The sequence below is a fragment of the Octopus sinensis genome, linkage group LG1 (assembly GCF_006345805.1).
Source record: "Octopus sinensis linkage group LG1, ASM634580v1, whole genome shotgun sequence".
NCBI lineage: Eukaryota > Metazoa > Mollusca > Cephalopoda > Octopoda > Octopodidae > Octopus > Octopus sinensis.
The window spans coordinates 101,311,304-101,337,057 of record NC_042997.1 but is presented as its reverse complement, the minus strand read 5'-3'; the positions used below and the strand labels follow the sequence as shown (position 1 = coordinate 101,337,057).

General features: G+C 35.5%; 1 long non-coding RNA gene across 1 annotated transcript; it reads left to right on the top strand.

The window, feature by feature from the left end:
- On the top strand, window positions 1–25,050 carry LOC118766326. The gene is made up of 4 exons (XR_005002266.1): window positions 1–10; window positions 3,786–3,795; window positions 3,868–3,874; window positions 24,917–25,050. It is a non-coding gene; the product is annotated as an uncharacterized LOC118766326 (long non-coding RNA).
- The last annotated feature ends 704 nt before the right edge of the window (window positions 25,051–25,754 follow it).

Genomic DNA, 25,754 nt, shown 5'->3' with positions numbered 1-25,754 from the left:
CAGGCAGGTAGTCATGATGGGTATACTGGACTTCGTATATTTTACGCCAGTCTCACTTTGATGGCATGCACTGCTCTCTCACTCAATAATAATAATAACACCGAAAAATACCTTAGGAATGAGAACCCAGGTTCGAAATTTCCCCAAGACACCTGATGAAAGCTGGGGGGTTTATCAGCCGAAACGTTATGTTAACAACAAACAAAATGAGGACAAATATCCGTCAAATGTAAATAATGTAAATAATGTACATAGTTCCTCATCTCTTATTAACTGTATTAACCAAGATACTGACGAACCATTTTAATAATAGAAACTCAAATATTAATGATTAGATATATTTATTTCACACGCTGGTATGCGGTCGGTTTTCAGAATAAATTGTAAACCATTTCACATTGTTCAAAGAAGTTACCAGAAAATAGAGTTATTACCGAAATACAATGACAACTCTTTCTCTTAATTTGCCGCTTGTTTCACTACTTTATCAACTCTGTCTTTTCACATCAATAAAGTTTACAACGGTCACTCTGAAATAGCAGTCTAAATTTATTTCAAGTTATTTTCAAAAATATATTCTATGATTAAAGAAAGGTTAATACAGCTGTAGAAAGAAAAAAATCGGTACCTTAACCACACACTTCACGAGGAATATCAATCACTCATTCACTTAAACTCTTGGTTCTTCCTGGTACATAGGCCATCAACGATCTCGCCCCATTCATTCCCGTCTTGAGCTTCCCTCTCAATATGTACCAGCTCTATCCGGATTTTCTGACTTCGATCTCCGGGTTGCTTCAGCGCGAGTTCCTTGGCATTCTTCTCAATTATTTCACTTAACATTAACATTATCCATGTATCTTACGAATTTAATTTAAACCAACTGCCTTAAATAAAAGTTGTCCTTTCCTCTGACTTTAAAACGTTCACGATAGTTTATTAAACTGTCTCTTATCGTTTTAAGACGGCAAGCTGGCAGAATCATTAGCACGTCGGGCAAAATACTAACATTTCGTCCGTTTTTACGTACTGAGTTCAAATTCAGTCGATTTTGCTTTTCATCCTTTTCGGGTCGAGCACTTTTGAGCAATGGGGTTCATGTAATCAATTTGACCCATCCTCCGAACTTGCTGGCCTTGTGCCAAAATATGAAACCAATATCATCGTTTTATGGCGGTGAGCTGAGAGAATCGTTAGCACGAGGGGCAAATGCTCAGTGGCATTTCCCGTTTCATGTTCTGAGTTTAAAATACGCGGAAGTCAACTTTGCCTTTCATCCTTTCGGAGTCGATGAAATGACTATCAGTTAATCACTGGGGTCGATGTAATCGACTAGCCCCCTCCTGTAGCGTTTCAGACCTTGTGCCTATAGCAGAAAAAAAAAGGAATATCATCATCTTCAATTTCTCACGCTCAGATACGTAAAGTGCTTGATATAGTTTCATTTTGTTTTCTCTTTGTCTCTGCTCTTGTTTTCTATCCTTCGCAAGAAATCAGAATTTTGGGAAATGTGGTGCATTTAATGTGCCGTAGTGCGTCAGCTGAGTGTTGGCTAATTACTTTGAGATATTGATTGCTACTGGAAGCGTCTAATAGAAAGTTTAATAGAAAGGTGGGTCTCTACAGAGTTGCTCAACCTTTTGGAAATCGCAGCTAAATCGCCAAGCCTTTAGGATAACGTCGTTCTAAATACATACTTTAAACAAAGTTCGGAGGCTTTCAGTTTTGAACAGCTATGATCATAAATCAGGACTTGCCTACAAAAGCAAGAATGTCTTATAAAGAGAGAAAGTGAAGGGAAATAGGTTAAAAGGGAATCGTTTTTTTGTTCTAGATTCGGTTCCCCAGTAAATCATCATCGTCATCATCACCGTCGTTCTTGTTGTATGTAGATTAGACAGAAGTGTTCGTTACCGTCTTTTTGGTAACTATTATTATTATTATTATTATTATTATTATTATTATTATTATTATTATTATTATTATTATTATTATTCAGTAGTTTTATTTTTATAGCGTGCTTTCACTTCACTACCGAGCGCAGCTCTGTGTGCCTTGGGTATGTGCTGTGATTTGTTGTGATGCTCTGATGGTTATTGTATGGAAAGTGTTCTGCGTAGGATGTGTGCAGTGCCTAGTAGTGAAATTTTCTGTATGTTATATGTGTTTGTAAGTCCTGGTGTTTTTGTTATGTATTTGTCTGAATATTTTTTTATCATGCCTAATGCACCTACTATGATAGGAATTGTTTCTGTTTTCAGATTCCACATTCTAGTTACCTCTATTTCCAGGTCTTTGTATTTTGAGAGTCTCTCCATTTCTTTTAGAGACACGTTGTCATCTGCCGGTATTGATACATCAATTAGAAAGCATTTTTTTTCTTCATGATCTCTGACAACTATATCTGGCCTGTTGGCCTTAATTTCTCTATCTGTGTGTATCGGCATATCCCAGAGTATGGTTGCTTTCTCGTTTTCTGTGACCTTTTCTGGTGTGTGCCTATACCATCTTTTTTCTGTTGTTATTCCATAATGTTAGCATAGCTTCCAATGTATGTAGGTTCCAACTCTGTCATGTCTGTGAATATATTCCTTCTTAGCCAGGACTGGGCACCTAGAGATAATATGATTATTGTTTCTTGTCCATCTCCACATATTCTGCAGTTACTTGTAATATTTCTTTCATTACATGCTTTTGGTAATTTCTGGTGGGGAGGCTTTGGTCTTGTGCTGCAATTAAAAATCCCTCTGTTTCTGCTTGAGTCCTGAGCTTCTCAACCATTGCTGGGATTTTTCTTTGTCTATTTCTTTTGCGTTTAGTTTAGTCCAGTATTTACCATGAAGAGGCTTTTCTTGCCATCGTTTTATCATGGTTCGTTGCTGTTCTATTTTAGTTTGGATTTCATTTGTTTATAGCTTTTGTTGTTTCTTCTTCTTCTTCTTTCTTCTTTCTTCTTCTTCTTCTTCTTCTTCTTCTTCTCTCTTCTTCTTCTTCTTCTTCTTTTCTTCTTCTTCTTCTCTTCTTTTCTTCTTCTTCTTCTCTTCTTCTTCTTCTTTCTTCTTCTTCTTCTTCTTCATTCATGTTTATTAGGTGGTATGATTTCTTGTTTGTATTTGTCAGCTTCCTTAAATACTCAGAACAGTTTTTTTGTTTTGCTCGTGTTTTGCCGCTATCTGGATCAGTTTTCCTTCCTTCTGAAGTAGATATTTTTGCAGTCCTATGGTGGTTATTTTATAGTAGTTTTCCAGCTGTATAAGGCCTCTACCACCTTCTATACGTTGTATATATAGTCTTTCTATGTCAGATTTTAGGTGATGCATCCTAGATCCTGTCATTATTTTTCTTGTTTTCATATCTATTTTGGACAGTTCATTTCGTGTCCAGTTAAGGATATTGTAGCTGTAACTTATAACTGGGACAGCTAAAGTGTTGATACCTATTATCTTGTTTTTAGCATTGAGCTCTGTGTTTAGTATTGATCTAACTCGTCTATAATATTCTTTTTTTATTTTCTCTTTCATTTGTGTGTGTTGTGTCTTATCTAGTTCATGGATTCCTAAGTATTTGTAAGTTTGGCTTTGGTCTAATTCTTTTATTTCATTGGTTTTATCTAGTGTGATGTTGTTACTCTTAACTAGTTTTCCTCTTTTCATGGTTACTTTGGCGCATTTTTCTAATCCAAATTTCATATCTATTTCTTTGGTAAATCCATGAACTGTCTTTAATAGTGTTTCCAGCTGTTTGTCATTTGCAGCGTATAGTTTTAGGTCATCCATATATAAAAGGTGGCTGATCGTTTTGCCGTAACATTTATATCCGCATCCAGTTCTATTTAGCATATCAGATAGAGGTGACAGTGCCAAGCAGAAAAGGAGTGGAGAGAGCGTGTCTCCCTGGAATATTCCTCTTCTAATGGGGATGTCTTTGGTTTTCATGAGTCCCTCTTTTGTTTGGAGGTGTAGGACTGTTTGCCATTTATTCATAGAGTGCTCTATGAATTTTATGATTGTTGGTGCTACTTTGTTAATGGCTAGTGTTTCGAGGATCCATGTGTGGGGGATGCTATCAAACGCCTTTTTATTATTATTATTATTATTATTATTATTATTATTATTATTATTATTATTATTATTATTATTACTCATTTAAAGTAAATACACCAGATTGTTCATTTTCAAACTGCGAATATAAACAATGCATATGCAAAGAATCGTTCTATATGATATTCCTTTAATTTGATGGTTTCTGTTCAAAATATGTGTACCTAAATTTACAAAAAAAAAAAAAAAAGAAGAAAGAAAAGAAAAAGAAAAGAAAATTTTGTAAATCAGTTAATGCTGATAACCCTCTGTTTTGTAAATCAGTTAATTCTGATAACCCTCTGTTATATGTAGCAAATTACATTCAAAGTTTTCCGAGTAGCTGAAGAACAGTGGTAAATGTTTCTGATTAAAAACAATCTCGGAGCAACTCTGCATGAAGATTTCAAAGCATTTACCTGTTTACTTAAGAGAACAATAAAATGTTTGCTTATTAAAAGTCCACAGCTGAGACTTTTAAATAACTAACCGTAGAATTATCTACAATATGCATGTTTCGGATATTATGAATTATAAGTTCTATATAAATATATATCAAAATAATAAAATGTTTCCTATTACCTCTAGTGAGGGTTTGAAGGACAACTGAAAACTGCTGTCGTCATTTAATGTGCCGTAGTGCGTCAGCTGGGTGTTGACTAATTACTTTGAGATATTGATTGCTACTGGAAACGTCTAATAAAAAGTGTAATAGAAATGTCTGTCTCTACAGTGTTGCTCAACCTTTTGGAAATCGCTGCTAAATCGCTAAGGATAACTATTTCTTTATTACCCACAAGGGGCTAAACATAGAGGGGACAAACAAGGACAGACAAAGGTATTAAGTCGATTACATCGACCCCAGTGCGTAACTGGTACTTATTTAATGGACCCCGAAAGGATGAAAGGCAAAGTCGACCTCGGCGGAATTTGAACTCAGAACGTAGCGGCTGACGAAATACCGCTAAGCATTTCGCCCGGCCTGCTAACGTTTCTGCCAGCTCGCCGTCAGCTCGCTAAGGATAACGTCGCTCTAAATACATACTTTAAACAAAGTTCGGAGGCTTTCAGTTTTGAACAGCTATGATCATAAATCAGGGCTTGCCTACAAAAGCAAGAATGTCTTATAAAGAGAGAAAGTGAAGGGAAATAGGTTAAAAGGGAATCGTATTTTTGTTCTAGATTCGGTTCCCCAGTAAATCATCATCATCGTCATCATCACCGTCGTTCTTGCTGTATGTAGATTAGACAGAAGTGTTCGTTACCCTCTTTTTGGTAACTATTATTATTATTATTATTATTATTATTATATTATTATTATTATTATTATTATTACTATTATTACTGTTACTCATTTAAAGTAAATACACTAGATTGTTCATTTTCAAAATGAAAGGATGTTATAACGCAGTGAGCTGGCAGAATCATTAGCACGCCCAGCAAAATGCTTAGCGCATTTCGTCTATCTTTACATTTTGAGTTCAAATTCCGCCGAGGTAGACTTTGCATATTATCCTTTCTGGGTCGATAAAATAAGTACCATTTTAGTGCTGGGGTCGATGTAACCGACTCAGTCTCTTCCCCGAACTTGTTGGCCTTGTTCCAAAACTTCAAACTATTATTATTGAAAACTATCAGCTTATTTTGGTGGGTATAAATCGAAAGAGCTCCCCACAGCCAGCAGATTAAGGTGACACCTGTTTACTGATCATGCTTCAAGAACTCTGTGGAGAACTTTTGCAGTCCCAAGCAATGATGATTTCAGTAGGCACTCTATCTTTATATTTGTACCAATCTTTTTAAGCCACGTTGGTAGTTGAGCGCTAATACTTCCAAGCGCGCCGGTCACTATTGCTATCACATCCACTCCCTTCATTGTCCACAACCTGCGTATTTCCACTTCAATTCATCATAGTTGTTCATTCTCCCCCTCTCTCTTTGATCCTGTAGTTACCAGGACATGGTATGTCAATTATCAGGTATGTTTTATCTTTTCTGTTCACCAAAACAAAGTCAAGTTTCCGATGTCTAATCTGATGGTCACACTGAATCATTGCAGCCTACAGGATTTTACAATCTTCATTCTCAGTAACTCCCCCTGGGATTTCGTCATAATACGTCCTTGATTTCCCTAGGTCATAATTTCTACAGAGCTCCCAATGGATCATTCTTACCACATTGTGATGTTACTTTTTGTATACGCGTTGTGCCAATTTCGGTCATTCAGTGATAATTTGCTATACTGCTTCAAATCTTTCACATTTTGCATTTGCCGTTATCAATTCTGCACTTCACATCGTTTGTTCTCAATACTTGTTCTATATAAGTGCTTTTATTATTATTATTATTATATTATTATTATTATTATTATTATTATATTATTATTATTATATTATTATTAATTATTATTATTATTATTATTATTATTATTATTATTATTATTATTATTATTATTATTATTATTATTATGTTTTTCCTTCTTTCTTCAGATTTTCTTCCGTTTCTCGCCGAGTGTTTTCCATATTATTATTATTATTATTATTGAGTGAGAGAGCAGTGCATGCCATCAAAGTGACACTGGGGTAAAATATACGAAGCCCTGTATACCCATTATGACTACCCGTCTGATAAGGGCACACTAGGCACATGCATCACAACCATATGTGCGCGACATGGTGATCTCATATCAAAATAAACAGCACATGACCTTGCAGGTGGGGCCCAGTTAGAATTTTCTTCAGGTCGAGTAACCCATCCCACTCGAAAGGTCCCTGAATAAGGGTTGTTTAAGGATGTTGAACGAAACACCCATGTTTCCAGAGGTGAATTATTCAAACCCCAAAGAATCCCTCTCAACACATGACTATGATGCTCCCCCACTACTTCTGCTCGTGATCAGAGATGCACATATCGTCAGCCACTAAGGGACATGCTCAACTGGTTAAAGTCAAACAACTGACAAGCAAATCTGTGGTATTGAGCAGAATATTTGCTGTAGTCCATCTTTTATACCAAGACAAAATAATGTACATGATAACACTTCCAATCAGTTAAGATCAGAAGCTTATTATCATCATCATCATCATCATCATCATCATCATCATCATCATCATCATCACCATCATCATCATCACCATCATCATCATCATCATCATCATCATCATCATCATCATCATCATCATCATTATATTATTATTATTATTATTATTATTATTGTGAAGGCGGATGGCTAAGTGGTTAGAGCGTCGAGCTTACGATCGTGAGGTTGTGAGTTCGAATCCCGGACAAGGCTGCATGTTGTGTTCTTGAGCAAGACACTTTATTTCACGTTGCTCCAGTTCACTCAGCTGTAGAAATGAGTTGCGACGCACAGGTGCCAAGCTGTATCGGCCTTTGCTTTTCCTTTGGATAACATCGGTGGCATGGATAGAGGAGGCCAGTATGCATGTGCGACTGCTGGTCTTCCATAAACAACCTTTCCCGGACTTGTGCCTTGGAGGGTAACTTTCTAGGTGCAATCCCATGGTCATTCATGACCGAAGGAGGTCTCAGCATATATATATATGTATATATATATATATATATAGGCAGAGACAAACAGGTAAGAGAGAATGAATTGACGGCAATCTATCATACATTTTTAAGTTATCTACGGACGTACGTTTCGAAATCAAGTTTTTAGCAAAGCATAAGAACTAAATAGAATTATAAGATAGAATTATTTAATATTTGATATTTAGTTCTTATGCTTTGCTAAAAACTTGATTTCGAAACGTACGTCCGTAGATAACTTAAAAATGTATGATAGATTGCCGTCAATTCATTCTCTCTTACCTGTTTGTGTCTGCCTCCAATTGCTGTTTTTACTGAGATCTCCCTTTTTAGTAGAAGAAATAGCTATAACCCTTTGACTGCTATTTCTAAATTCGGTATGTGGTAAGGCAATCGTTGCTAACCCTTTATTGCTTAGTATTACTTAAATTTTCCTCGAATGAGGCTTTTACATGCCGAAGACTACTTGGTGTAATTGATAATTATTCCAGATTAATTAATTTCACCCTTCATTATTACGGATAACCATATTTTATCTCAGTAGATGACCACAGCATCTTGTTTTGGCTACACGCGGGTGGGAAGGGGCTGGTGACACAATCGTTTCATTCACAAATTGAATTCGGTGATACTAGTTGCGGATTCTAGCTCGCTCTGATACTGAGTTGAGTTGGTGCCTTCTAGTATCTCAAAATTCAATATATAATCATTTATGATTATAGTATTCTACGCTGAAGAGAAAAGAAGTTTCGGTAAGATAGAATTATTTAATATTTAATATTTAGTTCTTATGCTTTGCTAAAAACTTGATTTCGAAACGTACGTCCGTAGATAACTTAAAAATGTATGATAGATTGCCGTCAATTCATTCTCTCTTACCTGTTTGTGTCTGCCTTCCAATTGCTGTTTTTACTGAGATCTCCCTTTTTAGTAGAAGAAATAGCTATAACCCTTTGACTGCTATTTCTAAATTCGGTATGTGGTAAGGCAATTCGTTGCTAAACCCTTTATTGCTTAGTATATATATATATATATATATATATATATATATATATATATATATGTGTGTGTGTGTGTGTGTGTGTGTGTGTGTGTGTGGTGTGTGTGTGTTGTGTGTGTGTGTATGTATGTATATATATATATTATTATTATTATTATTATTATTATTATTATCATGTGATGAAACCTCACAGCTTATTTTATTGGGTATGATGAATATTGTCAGCTGTCAACAGCCAACAGATTAAGGTGACACTTGTTTACTGATCATGCTTCAAGAATCTTGCGAAGGATTCTTGCAGTTCCAAACAATGCTGATTTTTGTAGGTGTTCTACCTTAACACTTGCGCCAATCTTTTCTAGCTATGTTGATAGTTGAGTGCTGATATTTCCAAGTGTACCACTCACTACTGGTATCACGTCTACTCTCCTCCTTTACCACAACCAATTATTATTATTATTGTTGTTATTATTATTATTATTATTATTATTATTATTATTATTATTATTATTATTATTGAGTGAGAGAGCAGTGCATGCCATCAAAGTGACACTGGGGTAAAATATACGAAGCCCAATATACCCATCATGACTACCCGTCTGATAAAGGTACACCAGGCACATGCATCACAACCATATGTGCGCGACATGGTGATCTCATATCAAGATAAACAGCACATGACCTTGCAGGTGGGGCCCAGTTAGAATTTTCTTCAGGTTGAGTAGCCCATCCCGCTCAAAAGGTCCCTGAATAAGGGTTGTTTAAGGATGTTGAAAGAACCACCCATGTTTCCAGAGGTGAATTATTCAAACCCCAAAGAATCCCTCTCAACACATGGCTATGATGCTCCCCCACTACTTCTGCTCGTGATCAGAGATGCACATATCGTCAGCCACTAAGGGACATGCTCAACTGGTTAAGGTCAAACAACTGACAAATTATTATTATTATTATTATTCAGTAGCCTTATTTTTATCATGTGCTTTCACTGCACAACCAAGCGCAGGCAGAATCGTTTGCACGCCAGGCAAAATGCTTAGCGGCATTTCGTCCGTCTATACGTCCTGCGTTCAAATACCGCCGAGGTCGACTTTGCCTTTCATCCTTTCGGAGTCGATAAATAAAGTACCAGTGAGAAACTGAGGTCGATGTAATCGACTAGCCTCTTTCCCAAGATTTTAGGTCTTATGCCTCTGGTAGAAAGTTTTTTTTTAGTAACTATATAAAACCTCATTATTTCTCAAATGATCCAAATACATCATAAAACAATTACGCCATATAACTACCACAACGTAGCTTCTGCACTTCACACCACCCATATCACCTCTCGCACTACATACGTTATCTCACACACTGTTCAAATCCTCTTACTCTAGTTTTCCTCCATTCCCTCTCCACATTTACCTCTTGACAACACTTCTCAGTTTCTAGCATTTTCTCATCCGCAATTTTGTAATAAGACCTCTCCTCCCCCCTCTCTTTCTACCTGTCTGTCAACCTATCTGTCTATTTATCTGTCTGCCTGTCTGTCTGTCTGTCTGTTTGTCTGCCTGTCTGTCTGTCCCTCACTATCTATCTTTATCTCACTTTCTCTCCCCCGAGGAAAGACAAGTGTGCTTGGTAATCTAAAATGATAGTTTGTGAAACTAGAACAAATTTGGAAGATTGAAAATAGCATTAACATAATACGTGGAACATTTCAGACAGGAGCTGCGACGAGACCACTTGTTCAGCGATTTTATTGTTGGTAGATTATCCTACTCTACAGAACATGCATCTATGAGGAAATACGCCTAGCAAAAAATGCAATGGTTTACATTAGTAATTGTACTGTTTAATTGAGATAAAGGTGCCATTGAATTATTATATATGCACACTGTAAATAAGTTTACAAGAATAAAAATAGAGTACTTAATACGAGTGTAGCATATGTTTGTATGCATGTATGTATGTATGTATGTATGTATGTATGTATGTATGTATGTATGTATGTATGTATGTATGTATGTATGCACGTAAATATGCATGCATTGTACGTACGTTGATATACAAATATATGTATGTATATATGAATACATGTATATATATGTCAGAGAAATATTTTGATGAACTTTTATGTAACAATGAGAAAAATCTTAATGTTATGACAAATTGTTTCGTAATTCAAAAATATGCAAATAATTTATATTATCATGTTTAATAATAAATAATTTACAAGTCTGCATTAATGCAAAAGGCGAAAAAAATTGTTCAGAATAATGCACAATTTGAGAGAGAGAGAGAGGAGGGGAGGGGGAGAGAGAGAAAGGAGAAGGATAAGTAGATAGACAGACAGATCGACAGATAGATTGATAGATAGATAGATTGATAGAAAAGTGTTAGTTTCATGACTGTTAAAAATGAACCAATCATCGGATGATGTAAGACCAACGACCTTCAACAGGGGCAATTTGTATTCATATATGCATGGATACAGATATGTGTGTGTGTGTATGCGTGTACGCACGTGTGTGCGTGCGTGCGCGCGCGTGTATATGTGTGTTTGACTGTAAGTGTATTTGTGTTGAATGTGCTAGTCAATAGTCCGCATATTTACTAAACATTGATTTCCAGACTGTATGCTCTACTAAATTTGTAAGCTTTTATTCTCATCTGACGAGCGAACCGCTTTCACTAACATCACTTTGCGCAATTCTTATCTTAATGAGTCATGAGTAAGTGTCGTCTATCAGCACTAATGATTGCTTTAAAATCATTCTTAGTAATAGTAGCGGTTGTAGCAGTATTGATAACTCTAGTAATAACTCGCTTTGAGTCCGACTCCACACTTGACATACGATGTAAATCTCTTTCCGTACCTTCAGTAACTTTCTTCTAACAATATCTTTCGAAACGCGTTACAGTAAGCTACGAGAGAATAGAGACATTTATCAACAACTACCTTTCTCACACCTCGAATCTCCTTCACTCTTTAATAACTTCCTGTATTGTTTTTCGTAAAATTAAAACAGTTTCTTCTAGAATCTACTGTTCGATGTCGTTCACCTGTATACTAAAGCCCACGAAAATGTTGAGGAAAACAGTGTTGTCAAATTTAACATCAGCAAAGCATTCGATCAAATCTGACAAGCGGACCTCCTTAAAAAATTGTCTGCTTGTGGTCTCCCATCCTCTCGTCTTCGAGATTGGAGGCTTAGTATCAGATTACATGCTTAGTATCAGCATGTACTGATGAAGCTTTCTTTGGTTAATACTCTGTTAACTCTAGTGCTTCCATGCTCGGGTTTGTTCTCTACTTTCTCGTTTTATATACATATCAACGACCTACTAGCCGCAACCTCCAACAATGCTCTCTCGTTTGCTGATGATATCAACCTTCATCTGTTTCTAACCTTCCTCAACCAAGAGTCGTTCCCATACAGTTTAAACATGCTCTTAGTTCATCTACAGAGACCGCGAAACTATTCGGCAATACTATGCAAATTTTGATTTCTTGATTGGTGCAGTTGCACGCATCGTATGGAGCTAGGCTCGATTGCTACTCGGTAATTATGACACATGAACCAAGAATTAATGCTGTATGTCATTTGATATACCTGTATGACAATGTTCAAATATTCGTGTGTATGCGTGTGTATGTGTGTGCGTGCGTATGTGCAATACTACACATGCATCATACATACATTACTATGAGAGTGCGTGTGTGTTTGGTTCAGATGTGTGTGAGAATAGAAAAAATTGTTGTTGTTTTGTGAATTTCTTACCTTTGTGTATATATATATATATATATATATATATATTATATATATATATATACATATATATTTGTGATTGTATACATACATAAATTACATATATACATATATACAATACGTACGTACATAAAATATATACGTTGCACATGATAGGAAGCAAATATTTTCAAAATAGATACTCACAAGACTTTCTAATTAATATATCTTTCAGAGGTATTTGAGCACTTCGCGCATTTGTTGAAACACCAAATAATGACAATGCTGTACCTTGAGAAGATATAAATCATATGTAATGAGCTTTCTATCCTTGTGCTATGTAATTAAAATTACAGTGTAAATATACAAATATGCAAACATACATACATGCAAACATACACACATACATACATACATCCACACACACACAAACATATGTATATACATACATACACACACATATATATATATGCATATATACGCACATACATGCACATGCATATATATATATATATAATATATATATATATATATATATATATATATATATATATATATATATATATATATATATATACATATATACGAATATACATGCATACACACACACATAGGATAGCCCAAACGTAGGTTTACAGTTATAACGTAGGCACTTTAAATTTCTTTTAAAACGTTATTACATTTAAATTTCTATCTTACAAACTGAGAAGGGAGCTTGACAAAATAAACTAAATTAGCATAGAATAATGGTTTCACATTTTTTTGTAATTAAGATCTAAACTGTTAATATATGAATGCGAAAGAGATAGATGAATAACTGTAACCTACTTTTGGGCCACTATGTATATATGTATGTACGTTTGGCGTTGTCTCCTTAGATCTAGGCGATGGTGTATATATATATATATATATATATATATATACAGTTGCGGCCAAAATGTTCAGAACGGCATTGTTTTCGTTAGAAAAGTAATTATAAGCTTTTATCAAAGTTGTTTTATATTCTTTAATTTTCACAGACAATAAATACAATATTAATTGTTATTGTCTAAAAGTTTGGTGTAATTTGAGAGGATAATACAAAACTTATGGATGATTTAGTGATTTACTGCAAAACCCATGCCGGCCAAAATGATCAGAACGGTTGAAAACATAACAAAATAATCAAAAAGGACAGAGAATACTGGAATTATTTAATATTTAGTGTGAAGCCATTTAGCTTCAATCACACTTTGACATCTTCGACTGCATGAGGAAATTAAATTTTCAATTTCTTGCTGGGTGATCTTATTCCATTCTTCCTGAAGGGCATTCCATAATTCCTCGGTTGTTTTAGGATTTCTGGCTTTCGAACGTTCTCCTAGAATATTCCACACATTTTCGATAGGATTGAGATCTGGGATTTGAGCAGGCCAATCCATAACAATAACCTTTTCAGCCTTGAGGAAGTTCATGATCACCTTAGCTTTGTGACATGGGGCATTGTCCTGCATGAATATGGGTGGTCGCTTAGTTGAATTTCTCAGCACAAGCAAGGCTTGATCTTTTACAAGTTGTTTATAAACTCCCGCGTTTAACTTTCCATGTAATTGCACTAATTTTGCCATAGCACGATCTTCTCTCTTGGTCGTTTTCTTGGCCTACCTGTAGACTTTCTTGCTTCACACGAACCACAATCATCGTAGACCTTAAGAATACCGTGAACAACACTTTTTGACTTGTTAACAATCGTTGCAATAGACCCAATACTTAAATTATCCTTCTTTCGAAGCTTAATAATCTGCTGACGAATTGGTAACGGAGTAAGTGGCATTATATTAACAAAGTACAATGCAGATATTCTTACTAATATGTAGTAAACGAACCGTCACGTAAACAAATTCAAAACATTAGAGTTCACCGGTTAAATATACTAAAACACGGAGTAAAAGCAACCGTTCTGATCATTTTAGCCACCATGGGTTTTGCAGTAAATCACTAAATCATCCATAACTTTTGTATTGTCCTCTCAACTTACACCAAAATCTCAGACAATAACGATTAATATCGTATTTATTGTCTATGAAAATTATAGAATATAAAACAACTTTGATAAAAACTTATACCTACTTTTCTGACGAAAACAATGCCGTTCTGAACATTTTGAACGCAACTGTATATATATATAGAAATATATATATATATATATATTATATATATATATATATATATATATATATATATATATATATATAATATATATATGTGTGTGTGTGTGTGTGTGTGTGTGTGTGTGTGTGTACATTTTAATAATTTAAAATAAATTTTCATCAGCCACCTGTTTGCTACCAAGGTCTTGAAGGAAGGAAAGTATCTTGTTTTGTTCATCATCCTTTAAATTCTAAGAAGCTCTCGAACATTTTTATACTGTCAGATATCGTGAAGAATTTGCATCTCTCCCCAACAACCCTAGATCAGGCACACCTCGCTCCTGATGGGCTGGTATGTATCCTGTTTCTCCAATAAAAATAGGTATAAAGCTGATAGTGTGTCTTGGGTAGAGGATTTGCAAACTCCTTATCACTGGTCCATAGATGTCCTCTTTCTCTTGTATTTTTCTAACCACACTGGTATCCAGAGGTCAGCTGGTCTCCAGAACAGGACAAAACTTTGTGGTTCCACTAAAACAATATCTGGTCGGTTTTGTTTTAACTAGGAAGCTATTTTGATTTTTAAGTTTCACTTGTATTCTTTTGACCCATCGGTTTCAATATAGTTAAGTTCATCTGTAAGTACTTTCTCTTTTTTCATCCTGTTCGAGACTGTTCCTGAATGTATATTGTATATGTGAATACGCGGGCAATTAGATGTGCGCTCATATGTGCTATATGGTGAATAGTTGTGTCCACCATTCTGCCAAAAGAATTATTTTTTTCCTGGTGCTATACAAACATTATAGATTGTCTGAAGTTCATTGAGCTCCCATCGACGAGGATAAGTAATGATATTATTTATCTCTTATCATAGAGCCTTGTACACGTTATGATAGACTTGTATCCAGGGTGTATGTAGAAAATAGAACACTCTATTGTTAGCAAATATTTATAGATAGCCAGTGTTCTTAATTCAATAGTTATTTTTGATGGAGAGACAAAGCAGAATTACATAAAAAAAGATAAAACTGTTGTATAAAGAAATATTTAAAATATACACATATATATATATATATAGCAAATATGGTAGCGATAACTCGATGCTTTTGATGTTTCACAAATACACACTGAGACACTTAGACACAAACAGACAAACACACATAGTATGTATGTATGTATGTATGTATGTATGTATGTATGTATGTATGTATGTATGTATGTTTGTATGTATGTATGTATGTATGTTTGTATGTATGCATGTATGTATGTATGTATGTATGTATGTATGTATGTATGTATGAATGTATGTATGTATGTATGTGTGTGTGTATGTATGTATGTATGTATGTGTGTGTGTATGTATATATATATGTATGTATGTATGTATGTATGTACGTATGTATGTATTTATGTATACATGACAAGAATAGAAAGTAAACCAAGCTTTTGGATGCAGTCTGGCTTATGCAAGAGATATGTGGTCTTCATAATAGGTCATTAAAGATAAAAATTCATTAGTAACTATGAGTAGTAATTTTGAAATCTTATCTATATGTCTACTGTGAAGCATTATGGCATTTCTTTACATCTGCTCATGACAATCTGAATGCTCTAGACCTAAATGCAATTTAACCTTATCGATACTTATTCATTACAATAGTTATGCTCTGTTCTTTTTGTGTGTATAAGTAAATACCTTTTTTTATAGCACCCAAAAGGATTACCAGAACAATGATTCAAGATTTGTTTTTGTCATACTTCTGCCCCGTCTTCAAAGAATATTGTTAGGCTACGTACTTTAAAATAAGGCTTGCTTCTTGGGGGCAATGCTCCATGTTACCCATCTAACCTAGATAACATGTCAGATACTACTCAAATATGTTTTCAACTCTACAGTCAATTTTTTTTATGGCCAATCTTTAAGCCTTAGATGCTGAAACTAAGTCAAATGTAATGGTGTAGTTACTATATCATGAAAGCCATTGGAAATTTGAAGGCATGGTAAGAAGTGGAAACGAGCACAATGAATTTAAACTTAAGTAAAATCCATCCGGAGGATAGCATTGCAGATTTCCTGGGTTTTAAGAAGCCAATAAAAACTTTTCATCGGGAGATTGTTGGATTGACAGAGGAGGTTGTATTTTATGAAATAAACAAAGTAGTGTAGTTACTTGGATGGTATGAAGAACAAATATCGAATGAGAACCTTCTAGAAAAGGAACAATATCATGCAGAAGAGGAAGATTTGAAAGTGAGGAGGCAGGATCATCACGAATTTTATCAATTAAAGGTTTGCTCAATGTTTTCAAGCCTTTTGGTAAAATTAAGACCCTTTTCATCGAAAAATGTTCCTCAAAGAGAGAGAACTATACAGGCAAACAGATTAATGAGTGGAAAGAAGTATAAAGAATTATATAAACAGAAGAAAAAATTCACTGTAAACCTTGGAATGGTCTTTTGAGTAAATAATTTTCTTATAGGTTCATATTAACCTTTCTCAAATGTCTATACACCACACTTATATTTCAATGTTTAACATTACAAGTGTTTTGAGCTTTTATTTAGAAGTTTATTGATGTTTTGTGACGCGGAATGTACCATAGGAATGTTGCTCCTCTTTATATCATTGAGCCTTGGGAAAAGTTAGTTTCGCTCTACATAATTTCGCTTGTCACACTTCTCAAGGACATAGCAAAATTAAGTATGGATGACTGAATAACATACAATCTTTTAAGTCTTAGGTAATGTTAAATTCAATGCAGAGTACGTTTATAAACTAACTAATAACCACGCATGCGGGGAGAAATAAAACAGCAACAATGTTAATGAAATAATTAACCCTTTATGTATGGGAGGCAACTACGTGTATGTTTTTATACTATTTTGAAGGATAGCCAGCAGTGTACTTTCAGAGTTAGTAATAATGAAAGATCCAATAAGAAAATGTACATATCTATATTTTTTTTCTTTTCTGGAAATATATTTGTCTAGGAGTAAATAATTAAAAGTCGCAATCCATATTTTATTAGCTTTTGGTCTGATATTGCATAATACCACACAGCATAGTTGTTTCTGCTTAAATTTTAAATGATTTCTTCGTAAAATATGTTAACATCACCAAGACTGTTGGTTTTCATTTCATGCAATTTGTATATTTAAAAAGGGTTGAATATATATACTGTACGAAGGATTGTTGAATATAATGCATCACGAAAGAAGATGGGATGGAGACATCAGGAATGCAGATGAACGATGAAAATTCAGCTCACAATAAGGTTCAAAGATACACGCAGTTCAACACATGCTGATGAAATGTGTAAGCGACATCTCTGCACGAAACACACTTTAAAACCTCTAAAAGGGCAAATGTTTTCTAATATAGAAATATTATTATTTCTAAGTCTCTCTAAAGGAGACTACGGCAGTGGTACTGGATATCAATACTTATCGCCAAGCTAATATGGCAGTCCAGAAATATAGGACGAATTCTGCCGTTGACTAGCTCCAAGAGGCCTCTAGCTAGCTATGTGACACACGAACCTGTGTCCATTATAATCTTCGAACAGGGTAGGTCAGCCGCTTCCCCTTACTGGTCAGGCATCTGCAGACTAGTTTCAGGGTATTTTCCCCTTATCAATGCAGAGCAGCTGAACCTAGCAGGCGTCGCTACTAACCGCCTGTTCAATGGATTATTTATCTAAATTCAGTGGAATACATCCACTGGTTTTCAAAAATAGAAATATTATTATTTCTAAGTCTCTCTAAAGGAGACTACGCCAGCGGTACTTGATATTAATAGTAATCGCCTCTAGCTAGCTATGTGACGCACAGTCTCTTGGAGCTAGTCAACGGCAGGATTTGTCCTATACTTCTGCACTGCCATATTAGCTTGGTTTCCCCTGTTCGAAGGTTATAATGGACACAAGTTCGTGTGTCACATAATGGACACAGGTTCGTGTGTCACTTGGTCTCTTGAGCTAGTCAACGGCTGAATTCGTCCTATATTTCTGGACTGCCATATTAGTTTTCTAATATACTCCTCGCAAACACCATTAGTAACAACATTCCACATTAATGTGCCTCATTATAGAAATCAAGACAACAGCAACAACAATAACAATGAAAAGCAAAGTATCAGTTTTATCTCCCTTCCCAGCACTTCAGTTCTGCACAGAAGTTTTTTAAAAAGTTACCATAGCATTTCCCATCCAAGTAAAACATGTTAATACATTACAAATTTTTTTAATTCTGTGCAATTCTGTGCATAGGCACAGGAGTGGCTGTCTGGTAAGAAGCTTGCTTTCCAACCACATGGTTCCGGGTTCAGTCCCACAGCGTGGAACCTTGGGCAAGTGTCTTCTAGTATAGCCTCGAGCCGACCAAAGCCTTGTGAGTGGATTTGGTTGATGGAAACTGAAAGAAGCCCGTCGTATATATATATATATATATACATACATACATACACACACACACACACGCACACACACACACACACACACACACACATATGTATATGTATGTGTGTTTCTGTTATTTGTGTCAGTGTTTGTCCCCCCACTATCGCTTGACAACCGATGTTGGTGTGTTTACGTCTCCGAAAGCAGTTCGACAAAAGACACCTATAGAATACTACTAGGCTTACAAAGAATAAGTCCTAGGGTTGATTTGTTCGACTAAAGGCGGTGCTCCAGCATGGCCACAGTCAAATGACTGAAACAGGTAAAAGAATAAAAGAATAAACTAATTCCCTTAAAACACCTTTGTGGAGCTAAATGATGTTATTATCACACTCGGCATTCACGCTGCGATAGTTCAGTTAACTCTTTTTGCAACCACAACCCAGAACTCTTCAAATCCGTAATTACACACCTGGCATGACATGAAATGGAAAATTCCTATGGAGACTTCATAGCAGTCATTATTTCCAGTACACTGATACTACAAACAGCTCTCAAACGTTGACAGGCGTAAGAAGCACATTAATATAAACGCACACACATACATACACATGTGAACACATGCACACACACACATGCTCACACACGCATAGAGGTTTAAGCAAAAAGAAACTGGTTTTTTAAAACATCACGCCAGCTGACCGATGTAACGTGTTCGCGAGTGCAATGCTGTGTATAGGTGACCATGACCATTGCAGCATGTTTGAGAGTGCAATGCTGTCGGTGACCTTGACCTCCACCCTTTCATGGATGATTTAACACTGAATGATAAAAGATTGACTTGAATTGTGATTGCAATACCAGTTAATGTAAATCTATGTGAAAGGGTTAAAATGCTAAGCATGAGTCTTTATTGTCCATAGTTAGTCAAAGGAGAAATGATGCCCTTTACTTTAAAAGGCTCTCTCAAACTGTTGAGATTCATGTACCTAATGCTCACCGGGAACATTTGTAAGTCTACTTCTGCAGGGAAAACGTGGGTAGAAAGGAAATTGCGAGATTGGTCCGAATGATTAAAATGGAGTTATCTCCCTAGATCGATGGTATTAGAGCGGGTAACATTAGACTACTAAACGAGGAGCTTCACTGTGTTATTATGTATTGAAGCACGAGACAAAAACAAAACATCAACTCGTTCATCATAGATATATCTTTCAAATTTCAAGAATACCACTGATTATATCATACATACTTCTGGCGATGCAACGATTTTACTAAATATTTTCACGTTATTTTGGCAGTGCTAAAAATACTTTAGACTCGAACAGCTGCAGATATTTAAAAGTATAAAATTCTTTTCCCATATCTATAAAGAACATTGTAGTCTTTTACTTGTCTTCTCACGAAATGATTCAATGCACTAACTTCTGTAAATTGCACTATCTCAATCTTTAGTTCTCCCAATGTACATTACAAGCAATTTTTAACTACCAAAATCGCACAATTCTCAAATTTCACTCCCTTTCACTTATTCATATGAAACATTCATTTAATTCTGTTGTGTCTGGGGAGAGTCGTTTTCTTTTTGTGCCTCTAATGTAACACACTCACCGGTAAACCTTTTCAGTGGTTTTGACTCAAAACTATTGAAAGGTTGCAAGACGCAACGAAAATTTTAGGAAAATAAAAATAAAAAAGTGGAAATTTTACCGGTGAGTGAGTTTGAGAGAGCCTTTAAAATATAAGGCACAAAAAGAAAATGACTCTCCCCAGACACAACAGAATATGCTTCAACACACGAACTCATATAAAGAATCTTGCAAACCAAATCTAAAACGAAATATAAAGAATCTTGCAAACCAAATCCAAAAACAAAATTCATTTAATTAATATTTTGAAAACTCTGCATTAGTCGTATAAACATTCAAGGACCCTCAACATTCTAATATATAAAAATAAAACCTACAAACTAGGAACGACTCAAAACGCTTTTGAAACATGTGCTCTAGCATGAAGAAAATTTAATGTGATGGAAGTTCTTTCCAACTTAAATTATTCACTGGATTATCAAATATGTAAGATATACAAACTTTCCAATGTTTCTTATATAGGAAAAGAAAACTAATAAGCGACATAAGAAACTTACAAAGAACTTCAATATCATGATTCTGATACTAGTACAAGGTCAGCAATTTTGAAGGGAGGGTTAAGATTAGTCGATGCCTCATTATTTAACTGTTATTTACTTTAACAACTCAGAGAGGACGAAAGGCAAAAGTTTCAACGAACCCAAAACGCAGGTACAAATGCCACAAGTTATTTTCTCTCGCGCTCTAACGATTCTGCCAGCTCACCAACAAAGACTATTAACGTTCCTAGACATGAAACACGAAAAAGTTTCGCCTCATCATTCAACTGCCGTCGCCATTTAGATGCAATATTTTCAATGGTACATGCATGAGACAGGTTTTAAGTCTAGACGTATTAGAGACATCAACATGTTCTTGTATTTTAAATACAGTTGCTTTAAGAAAAAAATCTAAATAATTTCAGTATTATATAATGTCCGGTGTGAAGTTATACTCACAGATAAAGTTTCAGCTCTGGAAGTACAACAGACAACTACTCGGCTGCTTTTCCTTTTTTTTTAATATCTTAGCCTTTGTCCGCCGAGGTCGATTTTGCCTTTCATCCTTTCAGGGTCGATAGATTAACTGCCAGTTGCGTACAGGGGTCGATCTAATTGACTGGATCCCTCCCCCCAAATTTCGGTCTTTGCGCCTAGAGTAGAAAAGAATATCTTAGTCTTTGTTAATTGTCATCTTCATTACTTTGTGAGACTGCTGGTTTCTTGTTTTAGTCGTTCATCGTTACCTTGATGTTTGTGTTTCCTTCTGATTTTCTTAACATTTTATCAACTACCTTTCTTAAATATTAATAGTTATTAATAGTTAGAGAGATTTAGTAATTTTAATATTTCTATTACTTTCTTAAATACTTTTTGTTTTAACGCCCGTGAAGCATTCTTTTTCGATTTTCTAGCGGTATTTTTTCCTTCTCTCCCTCATATTCACGTTTACACATAGCTAATTTTCATCGTAAATTTTCTGAAATTCGATACAAATAGAGCAAAATTGATCTCGCGCATGAAAGGCCAAACTTTTCGCTTTCTATTAATTCTGATTGATTTTGAAGATCTTAGTAAAAAATTACACACACACACACATTATATAAATTTTTGTTTTACATAAATTTATTCTATTTAAATGTTTGTTCCTATTTTAATTAGTTCTGTTACTTTTCTAATAAGATTCACGTTTTTTTATTAGGATACTTTCTCTAATCCTTGCAGGACGTTTGATTATTATTGATGCATGTGTTAGCATTACTGTCTTTTCTTCTCTCCATTCATCCAAGAAGTGGTAATGAGAGAAACCTCAAACATTGTATGATTGCATGCTCGCACTTAAATGCTATAAAAATAAAAGTGCATGTAACCCGGGGTCTTTTTTAATCGAAGCGCATGATCGTTTTCATATTTAAATTGGTTCGACTTCGTGTACTGTTCTTATTAACGCATAATCGTTACAGTGTTTGTGGCTTTTGCTCTGATTCAAACCCCGCCGAAGTAAATTTCTTCTTTTTTGTTTTACTGTACATCGTAGTGGAAATGCGTGGCTTAGTGGATAGTGTGTTAGACTCAACCATAAGGTTGTGGTTTCGATTCCAGTACACTCAGCCCAGAAAAAGGAGTATTTCCTGCAACGGACTGGCATGCCACCCAGGAAAAAATTATATGCCCCACGAAAATTATATGCCCCACGAAAACAAGGAAACCGACCCTATGAGTCTTACCAATTCAGAAACCATTTGAGCGTCGGACGAGGTGCTTTGCTGTATTGTTTCAGCTTCCAAGTCCTTAGGTAGTAGACTTAATCCATCGACTAGTTTAACACCATCTCCCGATCCTTGAGTGCCTTTAAAGTTTATTTAGTTGTGGGCATTCGTGTCCGGTCTCAGGTTTAAGAATAACTTCCATTTGCCAGTCTCTGAAGCCCTTAAAAAATACAGAGGTATGGGTGCTACCCTTCTCTCATTGACTTGACGACAAAACAATGCACACATAGTGATCAATAGTAGGGCTAACGAGGAGTGCTTCTTATTCTGAGATTCTTTCATCACAAGGAATTATCCTTCAATGCTAGGTGAAGACTTGAGCATTGATTTTGACTCGCTTCTCGGATGGGTAGCTGGATGGAAGAAGCGAAAATATGAACATTAATGGCTCCTTGGTAATGACTTCGAATTAACCATTACGAATACCATGTTCCAGAAAAGAGATAGATACCGACCAACCAGGGAAGCTATCATGCTCACAGGTATAGTATCGGCACTTATTTGATGATAGCTACAGTTCATACGAGTGTTCATGGGCAACAAGAAGCTCGGCGTAGAAATATCTCCTTAAATTTAAAGATTCTTGAGGGTTAGTGCTAGTGGCCAAACCAAATCGTGTTACTTTGCGAATGTAATATATGAACAGATTTCTGATACCAGTATTTACTACAGACCAGGATTACTACTAATCAAATAATAAAACATCCAGATTATTTGCTGCAAAAAACCCAGATCCTAGTTCATAAACCCGGATTTTAGAAAATAGGTATATAATTAATAATTTAACAATTTCGTGCATATCCACATCATCTTCATTCACTCCTTCAATGGTGATAGACTCATTTTTTTCCTTTTTGAGGTTCAATCTACTCGTATATCTACGATGACAAGACCCATCCACTACATCTTTAATATGTTTAGCGTTCGGCTCCCAAGAAATGCATGACGCTCCCTTTCTTGTAATAGCTTGTTTAGTGAGTAGACGATCGGTGATGGTTTCAGCCTTCAACCTATTGGGGAACTTTGTCTTTGTGCAATTTACTTGCACTCCACACACGCTGATGAAAGAGGTAACACAGTTGAATTAGTCATGAATTGTGACAGCCTCACAAATTTAGAGTAGTCAAGCCTGTCTTTAAGATTGTTTATGGAATACGAGAATTCAGGGACTCTTTTTGAGGAAACAAGAATATCTTTATATTGCCGAAATAATCTCCACTCATTGTCTAGTTCATCAAGTGTGTTTTGGTGCAATTGCTGGAAAGTTTGATGCCAAGACTGAGGAGAGTTAGTGAGATTGCGCGCTATTTTTGGATCAGGTGTTTCCAATAGGGAAAACACTCCAGTTTCATCGAGAGGAAAGCGCATTTTTATTTGAGAGCGTAATTATATTAAAAATTTTTGCAAACAGTTTTGAATCTAGCTGAGTCACCGACGATGGGTTTTGTTCTAGATATATTATTGTGTGTCCACCGTGGTAAATATCATTCATATCTTGGTGGTTTGCTGTATTATTAAGATCAATATCCGATAATTTAGATACAGCTAAAACATCCTCTTTTACAAAGCAACTAAGGATACTTTTATTTTCACTGGATACGAGTGTATGCAACAGATGCTGTCAAAAGTGTTCCGATTGAAACTCGACATTAAGAGCATTTACTTTCTTTAATATATAATGCAAGAAGAGCAACATGTGCTTTGTCCCTTTGTTAATCATTGTTTCATAGATCCTTTTTGCTCCGTCCACTTTTTCTACTTTAGCCACTGACTGAAAATAAAGTATAAGGGTATTCTACTGTTCTATTATAACATTAATTACATTAATAACTTTCGAAACACGCTCTTGTTACCCATTGTAGCGAACTCTAGTGAACTTCCTCTCTCTATTATATATACATACGAACGTAGCAGGTAACAGCTAACTTTTCGGCGCTGTTTTGGACCCCGTTGTGTCTACCACTCTGATTGGTTGGTATTGGCGCAATTTGTCTATTACTCTATCGCGCGCCAATATGTAACCTAACCAATCGCAGCCTCCAAATATGTCAATAGGGTCAACGTTTTACAGTGAAAAACAGCTTCACATGTGCTTTGGAAAACCTAATATATGTGCTAACTTGTTCAGGGTGTTGAGAGCAATACATAGGCCAAACCTAAAACAGTCTACGCTAAAGGATGACATACATAGATCCCAGATTAAAATCCAAGAACACAGAAAAATAGCATTAAGTGAACATATCAACATTTACATCACTAACGAACAACCCAACTTCAGGATTTTTCCCCTTTATAAATTCAGGGACAATGCAACCTATGAGTCGGCTCATTAGTAAAGAATCATATTTTATCGCAAAATATAAACCCCTTTTGAATGCTTCCACTACAGATGGCACTATTACAAGAATCTTAGAATAATATCCATGCAAATATTGAACACGATATATTCAGAACAGTCAGTACCCATGAATTTATTCAGAAAAATTCCAGTCACTACTGCTACAACCACAACAGGTCATTTTTAGGTCACCACTCCCTCTTTCTCTTCTTTTCCAACTCCTTCTTCTTCTTCTTCTTCTTCTTCTTCTTCTTCTTCTTCTTCTTCTTCTTCTTCTTCTTCTTCTTCTTCTTCTTCTTCTTCTTCTTCTTCTTCTTCTTCTTTTCGCCGTCTCCCTCCTCGGCTGCTGCTGCTTAAACAATCAAAATCCAGAACTAACATCCCTCATGTTAACTTTTTCTTCAGATCTGCTACGATCTTTGGTCGGCCCGAACTACCGAGCCTTCACAAAAATAAGAGACAGACAGACAGAAAAAAACAGGAAAATGTCCTACCTATTTGAAGACTATGGAAATATTTCTAAAAAACATTTCATTTAATTTTTCCACAATTTAATTGTTTTTCTTGCTTTATTCTAAGTTTAAAAAGTCGAAGAGACTGAAACCTGTACTAAAACGTTCTTCATGAT